Source organism: Drosophila sechellia, unplaced genomic scaffold, assembly GCF_004382195.2.
Source record: "Drosophila sechellia strain sech25 unplaced genomic scaffold, ASM438219v1 Y_28, whole genome shotgun sequence".
Taxonomy (NCBI): domain Eukaryota; kingdom Metazoa; phylum Arthropoda; class Insecta; order Diptera; family Drosophilidae; genus Drosophila; species Drosophila sechellia.
The window spans coordinates 90,256-101,390 of NW_022611396.1; the positions used below are offsets into that span (position 1 = coordinate 90,256).

The 11,135-nt window shown below is 43.2% G+C and overlaps 1 pseudogene; it reads right to left on the reverse strand.

The window, feature by feature from the left end:
* Positions 1-429: 429 nt before the first annotated feature.
* Positions 430-1,179, reverse strand: LOC6620950 (annotated as a pseudogene).
* Positions 1,180-11,135: the final 9,956 nt, after the last annotated feature.

Here is an 11,135-nt window from a genome sequence, read left to right on the forward strand (position 1 = left end):
TCACTTCGAGCCGATAAAAACTCTGTACAGTAGTCTTAAGCTGACATTCTTGGAATAAAGACGTTAACCGAAATTTGTTCGTGTTTTAATTTAAAGTTTTCAGCGGTGATCTTTGTCGTTGTTATTGACGGATCATTTATTCGACTAATAAACTACGTAAGTATATATATATATGCAATTAGATAATCAGCATTACTATTACTATGATTAGTAGTAAGCCAACATCAAAAGATCAAACATTTTTCTAAGCCCTTCATCCATTGTTTTTCTTCTTTTTTCTTTTTGGTGAATGGAAATGTTAAAGTTACAGATTTAATGCATATTATATAGACATTTTGAACGCTGTGGGCTCTAATTATATTCAATTTTGGCCCCCATATACAATTGATTGGCCAAAGGAAACCCAATGGGAATATAGTTAAACATGTCTATTGAAAATATGTTGGTTTGTTATGTATTTTTCTCGTAATATTACAGTTCAGTAATTGGTAAAAAAAAATGTTTTGGAGAAAATGCAAATGGTTTTCGTCTTAACAGATTTTTCTTCTTGCAATGTTGCTGCTGTTGCTTTTGCATCGCACCTTCTTAAAGGGAACCAGAGTTAGCCACAATGACCTTCTTGGAGGTCTTGCCGGACTGCGATCCATAAGATTCGATCTTCTTGACCACATCCAGTCCCTCGACGACCTCGTCGAAGACGACGTGCTTGTTGTCCAGCCAGGCGGTCTTCACGGTGCAAATAAAGAACTGGGAGCCGTTCGTATTGGCGCCAGCGTTGGCCATGGACAGGATGCCGGAGCCGGTGTGCTTCAGCTCAAAGTTCTCATCGGGGAACTTGTTGCCGTAGATGGACTTGCCGCAAGTGCCGTTGTGGTTGGTGAAGCCGCCGCCCTGGCACATGAAGTTGGGGATGACGCGGTGGAAAATGGAGCCCTTGTATCCGAATCCCTACTCGCCGGTGCACAAGGCGCGGAAGTTCTCGACTGTCTTGGGAACGACATCGGAGCGCAGCTCCATGACGATCCGACCAAGGGGCTCGTTGTCGGCGGTCATATCAAAAAACACCATAGGCAAAGTACTCATCTTTGACGCTTTCGAATATTCGCGAACAATCTGAATTCCAAACTGCAACTGACCCCTATTCGCACTGCACGCTGACGAAGTTAGGGTTATAGATTTCTTAGCTAAAAAGTCCGTTGGAGCGGATACTCTACAAGCAGAGTGCTTCTAATGCTGACATCCACTAGCTTTTCCAACGTTTTTAGCAAAAACGATGTCAAGCTGATGGGTCTGAACGACCTCGGATCAGTGATGTCTTTTTTTCCAGCTTTTGGAATGAAGACCACTTTTGCTATACTCCAGGCAGTAGGTATGTGTTCTAAAGCTAGGCTGCTGATCAGTATTTTCCTGATCGGCACTGCGAGCTGATTTAGCTATCGTTGTAGCAGGATTGGCTGAGTGCCATCTGGACCAGGAGATTTGTAGGGCTGGAATGTACCAATTGCCCATCTTAATCTCTCCGTTGTTACTATTGATTTTGCTTTGGCCCAATCAGTATCACACGGTCTACTTTGAGCCGTTACCGGGGTATTCCCATCCGTTTGAAGCGTGCTTCCCGGAAAGTGAGTTGCTAGTAGTAGCTCAAGTTTCTCCTTATTTCCTATAGTATAGGAGTTATCCTCCGTACGTAGTGCCTGATTTGATTCTGGCACTCCTTTGGAGATTGCTCTGTGAAGTCTTGCGCCTTCACATGTGTTTACTATTGCCTCACAGAAGGTCCTATAGTTCCTTCGTTTGGCTTTCCTGATCTAATGGTTATACATAGTCAGTTTATTCCGGAAGGCATCCCAGTTCCGTTCTCTTTTTCTCTTTTTGATTTGCTTTAAAGAGACGCCTGGTCGCTTTCCATAACTTCTCCAATTGGTCGTTCCACCATGGAGCATCTTTTTCCCTCTTTGCTCGACCAAGGGAGCAGTTTTCTCTAAACGCGTTAGTAAGTTAATATCTCCAACGCGGCCTCCAGTTCTAGAGTGGTAGAGTGGTACGGAGTGTCCTGGTTACCCCAGAAGCTGGATTCTGCAGTAAGAAGGCATTGAACCCTTCCCAGTTCGTATTCCTGGGATTGCGCCTACCCTCGCTACAGTCTAGATTTAGCCCTGTGTTAAATAAAGATAAATTCTAAGAGTGACTCACCTCTTTGATTTACGTCGCTGCTGCCCCATATCACGTGATGTGCATTTGCATAACATCCGATGATGATGGGTGAGTGTGTCCTCTTGCAGTGATTTCGGGCGGTGGGCACGCCTCGTCAACGGCAAAGTATACCGATGCCACCACAGTCTTCTTGGCTGCTCCCACATTTTCTACCACGATCGGTACAAAGTCCCGCGTGAGAAATTCTGTAAGTATATAATAATGAATACTTCTACATGGCAGGATACAGGCTCTAGGGCTAGATGCCCGTTGATCCCAAATTACCTTTGCGTTTATCACGAACAGTCCTTTTATTCCCTGGTTATACCAGGGTTCCTGTACCAGGGCTAGCCCAAGATGTTGTTTGGTGAACATCCTTGCCAGCACAGCCGAGGCCGCCTTGGCGCGATGGATGTTCACCTGAGCTACCCCTGAACTTTCGACCATTAGATGATCGGCTCCATCGTCGGTGTTGCTGATCTGGAGATACCCAGATCACCATCCACCGGTATCGCTTCTTCCTTACTAAGCAGGTCTAGTTCCATGCCAAGCTCCTGAGAGGATAACGGCGTCTGATCCCCCATCTCCATGATGGTCGCATCAAGATCCTCATCATCAGCTAGATCCTTACTGGATTCGGAGAGATTATTGGGCTTCTCCTTCTCTTGGAGACTGGTGGATTTCGAGGAGTCTCGACCTGTCTTGTGCCGGATTTGATCGCTTTGGCCTTCTTTAGACTTTAGAACTGAGATGTCTCCAAACCTGAAGCTAACCTGAAGATAATCTTGGCATGAGTTGTCATCAATCCCAAGGCTGAGGAGCGAGCCACCACCCTCATTCTTCCTTGATATGAGACGCCAGTTCTCAGTGTACAAGTCATTCTGTTCCTTGATCAATTCCATGATCCACTTCGTTGTTTTGTCCCCTGTCCTGGGGCAGAAGATGGTGATGTTTTGTGACGATGGCAGGTCGTCGCCCATCCTTACCTCCAGGGAGACGGTGTCTCCACTTACTGAGGCTGGGGACTGCTGATTGCAGCCACTCAACAGTGGTTGCGTTTCGGCAGTCCACTATCAGGTGGCCCACTCTGAAGTGGATTCCTCCAAACTTGATTGGAGAATCCCAACCGGAGCCCGTCCCGCTTGGCCGGCTTGGACCACATTCGAGTGACTCGGTGTGGCTGCCCGATACTTCCCTCCCGCAACTGGGCGTGCGTGTGCCGTTGGCACACTCCGTTTAGGACCATTTTTTGGTGTTACCACCGAGTAGGCCGCTCTCCGTCAAGGAGACGGTCCTCGTAATGTCTTGCAACATTTCCCGCAGTCAAGGCCTGCGGTATTTTAAAATTATTTGGTCTATTGCTCATAGTACCCACGAGTTGCAGAGAAATAAAAGGTCCGCCCGGGCAGAGATCCACTGTACCCGGGTAAGGCTAACTAGACCGGGCGGACGACACTTGCAAGTTATTACACGGGCCCCCAGCCTGGCAGACTTTCGGGTCACGGGTCGAATGAGACCTTAGTCCGGCCCGGAGGTGTGGAAATTTTTGAGAGTTACCAGCTCCAGCCCAACTACGATTAGGTAGCACTTTTAGCAGAGACATGACCTAACTAAGAGCCTGTTTCCAGCCGCCCTCGCGTGGAGAGTGTATTTGCACTTCCAGTAGTGTGTCACAATTACGGCGCGTACCACTGTTGGTGGCGCGTTGATCCCCTTGTGATACCTACTGGCGTGGCAGCCTGCCGGAGTAAGATTCAATGGCTTAAATCTATCCTCTAAGCTGCTTGGAATGATATCGGCCTTCTCCTTTCTGGAGACGCATCAACCACCAGCCGGCTTTCTGATGGGAGCCTTTGGAATAGCTTGTCTTTTAAGGTTATTCGTGAGTTTCCACAGCGAGTAGTTAGTCGATGCATCAGGACTTGCATTTTCCTGCATTTGGTCAAAATGGTCTTGTTTGTTTTTCACCAAAACTTCGTTAAGACGTTTTGATAACCTTTTGTAAATGTTGTGGGCGCGTGCGTCCGCTGTTCTGGAAAATTCTCGTCTAGCTCTTCGTTTGAGTTGTATGAGAACTGAAGTGTTTTGTGGAAGTATACTGCGTCTACTCTGGGTAGGACAATTTCTGCTTCTTGGTGTAGCAAGTGTCGCAGCCACGTGAAATTTGTTGCATAATTTATGCTCATGCTTAGGTTAATGCTTCTGTCTAGTACATTCCTAAATGTTTCGACAGAGGAGCCGGGAGCTAGTAAGGATTTCTTTCTGGATTTATATTGGGGAGTGTGGCTTAATGTTGCTACTACAGGTAGGTGATCAGAATATAGATCGTATTTTGTTTCAATTGAAAGTTTATTTATTGGCACGCCATTTACGACAAAAAAGTCCAAAGCTGTTGGCGTCAGTCTAGTGTTAGATGAGTAAAAGATAGGTTCACCTGTAGCTAGAACTTCGCTAGAGCTAGTTACGATGGCCTCTTGTAGTCGTTTTCCTCGACTGAATGCCCTTAGGTTGCCCCACCATTGGTGCTTAGCATTGTTATCCCCTCCTGCTATACACTTGAGGTCCAATGTGATCAATAGCTGATCAAAGTCGTTTTTAGTCCAACGCTTATTTGGAGGAAGATAAAGAGAAGCTATTTTGATAATACCACCACTCGTTGGTACATCGGGACTGGTGACTTGTAAATCAGTGCGCATTGTTGATTAATTTTGACTTTGGCGAATATTGGCTTTGATGAAGATTGCAGAACCGTCTTTGGCGGTGTTACTTGGATGATTGGCATAATATTGTTCATAACCAGGAGTGTATACTTTTAGCCCAGGCCGCATATGAGTTTCAGTAATTAGCATGATATCTATAGAGTGGACAATAAGAAAAAGTCGAAGTTCTTCATTCTCCTGTACTAATCCTCTTGCGTTCCATAATCCGATTTTTATGTTTGATACTATTATTTTTCAGAAATCAGAACGTGGACTAGATCACGAAAAGCTTTGTTGGACTCAATCGTTTCCAAGACTAATTTAAATAGTTGATACAATTTGGCGTTAATGTCCAAGATTGCCTTCTCGAGAGTGGCAAGGTTCCTGTTAGAGTTGTATTGCTCCCCAGTACTTAGAGTGATTGTGTTCTTAGCAGGAACGCTGTAGTTGTTTTCAGCTTTAGTTCTTGTTATGTCAGCATAGGAGACTCCATTTCTGACAGCTGACGACGACGCGTATTGTACATGGCGGATTTCATTATTTCTGTTAATGGTGTAGTTGGTGGTCTAGGCCCTGGCTTTAATTTTGTACTCAATTCTATTCTCCATACAGTTTGCACAGGTGTGTCTCACACGATTTAGAACCGGTAGGATTGACATTGTAACATTGAGCTATGTCCATGTTGCGAGTAGCCTTCTCCACTTTAACCCTATGCCTTCCAATACGGCTTACTTTTAGAGACTCGGCCACATTCGGAGTCGGCTTAAGATTTACAAAGAACAGATTTTGTCTAGTTTGTGCGATAATGGCTTCTTCGGCGTCATTTCCAACATCCAAGACTTTATTCCAGCCATGGAACGCTGTAGTTGTTTTCAGCTTTAGTTCTTGTCATGTCAGCATAGACTCCATTTGTGGATGTGCCCAAAATTTTGGCAATTGTAACATTGAGCTATGTCCATGTTGCGAGTAGCCTTCTCCACTTTAACCCTGTGCCTTCCCATACGGTATACTTTTAGAGACTCGGCCAACAATATTAGTTTGTTCATTAATGGCTCATGGGTCATGCAGCCGCCAAAACTGTGCATACTCTTAATATTGTAAGCCGAATTAGTCAGTGGTAGCAGTTGCGATGCCCATAGTGCAAACCGCTGTTCTCGCACGCATTTATCTGTATGGCGCTCATTCCTTGTTCTTTTTGTTATCTAACTACGTTAAGCTTGGGCGCTGCATTTCGGCTGTCTGTCCCGTCAATTGCCACTTCTTCGTTTTTCGGAAAAGACTAAACTTGTACATTCGATATAGCTCTTTGTCGGCCCTAGCTGCCGTAAACAATTCGCAAAATAAACAGTATCGTAAAATAAACAAACTTTCTTCGGCTATTTATTATTCGCAACAGCTATTGAAAAGGCTCAATAGCTAAACATTGGTGACCCCGACGTGATAGTGTTAATTTGCATGCACTTATCCCGTTCATAAATAAATATAAATATATTAAATCGCAATCGGTTTGACAAGTGAGTGGTGATTTCGGTGATAGTGGCTGTGTTTAAGCGAGCTAGCACTACATATATACATACATACATTGCTACATATATCGTTACGTTCATTGACTCCGCTTGCATTTTCGGCATTTATTTTGTGCTCATCTTCCCGCTGAACCGAATTAAAGGCGATTTGTTGCTATGCCCGCTGAAGGTGACAAAAACAGGGTGACCTTTTTAAAGCGCAAAGCCAATGCGCTGTTCAGCAGGTTTCAGAGGCTACAAACGTCGCTGTCTAATGAGACGATAAGCGGATACGACGAACCCACTCTTACGGTGAGGCTGGAGCAGATTGATGAGCTGCAAAGTGCCTTCAACGTTCTGCATACAGAACTGGAGGAATTGGATTTGGACAAAATTGGCAGTGAAATGAGCGAGTCTTTTGATGAATTCATCGTTGAATTCAAGGCTAGCGTGCGAGAGTTACCTCCAGGGGAGCTTCGGGGGGTACTTAAATGCAGAAAAGAGAGGAGTTGATCCAGAAGGTAGCCATAGTGGTCTCCGGAGAGCTTCGTAAGATATTCAGATGCAGAGAAGAGAGGAGTCGGTCTTGGAAGTAGCTACGGCTGTCGGGGAATTCGATCGGATTCAATATTGGATACGTCTACAAGTGTTTGCTGCTAGAACTCGACTGCCCGTCGTCTTTATTTTTGGTCTTAAATAAGCTAACAGTGTTGGAGTTCTTAGAAATAAAGTATCTGATGCAGCAGAAAGTATGTTAACAAGTATGTATATGGGATTGTATGCGCTGCGTTGTCTGTGCGAAGGCAATGCGGTGTCAGCTTTTTGGCGGATGTCGGCGGCTGACTCGTCGTTGATGTTTATGTTTCGACTTTGTATCGCAACGCTTCCCGGTTCGATGTCTTCACTTGTGAAGGCGTGGTGGTTTAGAGGGAGGGGTGGTGTATTGTACCGATGGGTCGGTAACTCCTCCCCCCCCCCCCCCCCCCCCCCCCCCCCCCCCCCCCCAGTTTGGAGCGACGGCCATAGCGGAGGAATTGGTGGAGCGACGATTGGAAGAATGTGGTCGGGCCCGGTATGGAAGATGTGGGTGTCCCTACGAAGTGTCCAGGTGAGTATTACGGCGACTAGGGATACGGTGAAGAGAATGTATAAGGTTGTCGAATGTCGAAAGTTTCCTGCCGTGACGACCCGTAGCTTGTTGGATGTTGTGAGTGTATCCAGGTGAAGTCTTTCCAAGGTGAGTATGTTAATAGTGGCATTTTTTATTAATTTCCGTATTGGTGGTAGGAAGAAGTCGGGGTGCTCTTCTGTTGATACCGCCGTGTTGTCGTAGTTTACTTCATTGATTTGTAATGTGCAATTGTTATACTTTATTATAGCTGATCCATTGATATTAGTTATGCTCTGGTTGGAGGATATGATTGGGAGGTTGTTCCCGTTAAATACAAATATGAAGCCTTTTTCCGGCTCGAACACATCGGTCGTGAGTCCCGTTTCTTTTATGTCGCAGTAGCTGGTCTTATTCTGGATAAGGTGTCCCAGGCAAGTATTATTTTTAAGATTATTGATAGAATCGATTTCACAGACGAATTGTTCTTCTATTACAGGGCATTTATACATAGTTGAAAACATACTATTACTTTTGTTATTATATATTAAGTATATTGGGAGTGGAATTAATCTTGCCATTTCGTAGTTAGGATTTAGAAAAATAGGAATTTTGACACTGAAAATTATTTTGTCTTGGTAATTGAGTGTGTTCATTTTTAACAGATTAAATGTGTTGCTCGGATTTTATTGTGTAGTTTTGGGCTTCAAAAATTTGTTTGATTTTGTTTATTTCTGTCTTATCTAAAATGAGTTTTGGGATAACATTAATTTTGGCAAGCAGTGTACTTTCTATAATGTCGCTTAGGTGACTAAGTAATAAGTCTATATTATAGTTAAGCCTATTTATATATTGTAGTTTCTTTAGTTATTCTTCCTAGTTATCTATTTTTTTGTAGATTGTATTTTGAGTGTTTTCGAAGAAGTTTTTAATCAAATCTTGTTCATTGTTAATGTGTCTTGTTAAGTTTTTAAACCGTAGTTGAATCTCATCATTGAGCGTTTTCTGTATTTCGAAGTTATCTGAGATGGTGGTGACTTGGCTTTTTAGGTGGTTAATTTCTGTTTCTATATTCTTTGCATCATTGGCGTCCATGTTGCCAGTGACGACTTTGACTAAACTACCTAACCCGTTAATAAGACCTCTTTTGTGGCGTGAAAACGGTGTTAGTGCGTCTATTTTACTTTGAGTTTGGGCAAGTTTAGCATTTAGTATTGATATAGAGTCGGTGAGTGTTTCATCGTGTCTTAGGGTATCGATGGTGTGGTATAATTTTTCAATACAGTTGGTGTATTCGGACAGATCGATTATGTGGCTAATTTTCTTATAGCTTCCTATCACGAGTGTTTTCCCTAGCGGCACTTTTGCTAAGAGGTTGGTGCTATTGAAGTTGTGGATGAAGATAGATTGGTATGCCGCATGGCAAGATCTGGAATGCAGGTGGAAAGGCTTAAGTCATTTGGAGGTTTTAATGTTTTCCTAACTTTTGATTTGTGGATTTTTTGTGGTTACTAAGGTTTTTCCTTTGTCTTTTGCTGTTCTGTGTAAGGAGAACCGTGGTGTTAGTTTATTTCTCCTGTTTTCTTTTCTGAAAATTGTGCTGTTAGGTTGTAGTGTTGTTGGTTCTACTCTGCTTGTGTTTAGCTTTTCTGTTCTTTGTTGGGCTTTTGTGAACAATTTTTCCTTTATTTCGGAATAGAGTTTATCTTGGAACATATTTAGTTTATTTAAATAGTCATGCTCATTATTGGGTATTATTGTTTTGTCAAATAAATGGGTCCTACCATTAAAAAGTTCAAAAGGGGTGTGTTTAGTGGTGGAGTGGATTGTGTTATTATAGGTTATTACAGTTTCTGACATTATTTCTTCGTGGTCTGTAGGTAGTTTGTGTTTTTCGTGTGTGTAGTATTATTCTGTAAATCTCTGTCTCTGAGTGTAAGCGTTCTACTGGAGAACTACTTGAAGATTGCTGGAAGGATGTGACATGGAGAAGTATATTATATTGAGAGCAAAACTTGCGGAATATGTCGTTGCAGAATTCTACTCCTTGGTCGTGTATTAGTTTTTTGGGTAGTCCGAATTGACTGAAAAAGTTTTTAATTGCTTTGGTGCAATTGATACCGTTTCTATTTGGAATGGGGTAGACAGCTGCGAATTTTGAGAACTTGTCTATGATTGTCAGGTTAAAATTATTGTTAATGGTGTAGATGTCTATGTGTATTATATCGAGGGGTTTCGTTGGGGTTTCTGGAATTTCAAATACAATGTTTTGTGGTTGTCTGTCGTATTTGAGTTTTAGACAGGTTTCGCAATTCCTAATTAGTTCAGAGATTTTGCCTCTCATATTGGGGAAGTAGGTTTCTCGTTTGAGGTGAAGGAATGTTTCATCGATGCCTCTGTGATTGTTATTAGTGTGATATTCCTGAATGAATTTGTTTTGTTCGGGGTTTCCTACAATTTCTTGGAGAAGTGATTTGCATCTGATAATTTTAAAGTGTTTTTGTGTGCAAAGTACGTTAAGAATGCTTTTTCGATTAATGCGGAATTATTATTGTTGGGTCATGCAGCCGCCAAAACTGTGCAGTAGACTAATCTCATACTTGTTAATATTTAAGCCAAATTAGTCAGTGGTAGCAGTTGCGATGCCCATAGTACAAACCGCTGCTCTCGCACGCATTTATCTGTACGGCGCTCATTCCTTGTTTGTTGTTGTTAGCTACCTACGTTAAGCTTGGGAGCTGCATTTCGGATGTCTGCCCGCCAGTTGCCAATTCTTCGTGTTTCGGAAAAGACCAAACTTACGCATTCAATTATCGCTATCGTAAAAGAATAACAATTCGCAAAATAAAAAACAGTCGTAATGAAAACAAACTTTCTTCGGTTTTTTATTATTCGCAACAGCTATTGAAAAAGCTCAATAGCTAAACATTTGGTGACCCCGACGTGATCGTGTTAATTTGCATGCATTAATTAATGCACTTATCCCGTTTATAAATAAATATAAATACATTAAATCGCAATCGGTTGGACAAGTGAGTGGAGATTTCGGTGATAGTGGCTGTGTTTAAGCGAGCTAGCATTGCATATATACATACATTGCTACATATATCGTTACGTGCATTGACCCCGCTTGCATTTTCGGCATCTATTTTGTGCTCATCTTCCCGCTGAACCGAATTAAAGGCGATTTGTTGCTATGCCCGCTGAAGGTGACAAAAACAGGGTGACCTTTTTAAAGCGCAAAGCCAATGCGCTGTTCAGCAGGTTGCAGAGGCTGCAAACGTCGCTGTCTAATGAGACGCTTAGCGGATACGACGAATCCACTCTTACGGTGAGGCTGGAGCAGATTGATGAGCTGCAAAGTGCCTTCAACGTTCTGCATACAGAACTGGAGGAATTGGATTTCGACAAAATTGGCAGTGAAATGAGCGAGTCTTTTGATGAATTCATCGTTGAATTCAAGGCTAGTGTGCGCGCGGAAATAGCCAAACGCAATGTGCATTTCGCGCCGCACTCAACGCTTGCGGAAGGTGTTGTGCCCCACCAGTGTAGTGGTCCTCAAACGCAGCCGCGGTCGATGCCGTTGCCGCCCCTGCAGCTGCCAACGTTTAGCGGAGGCTACGCAAACTG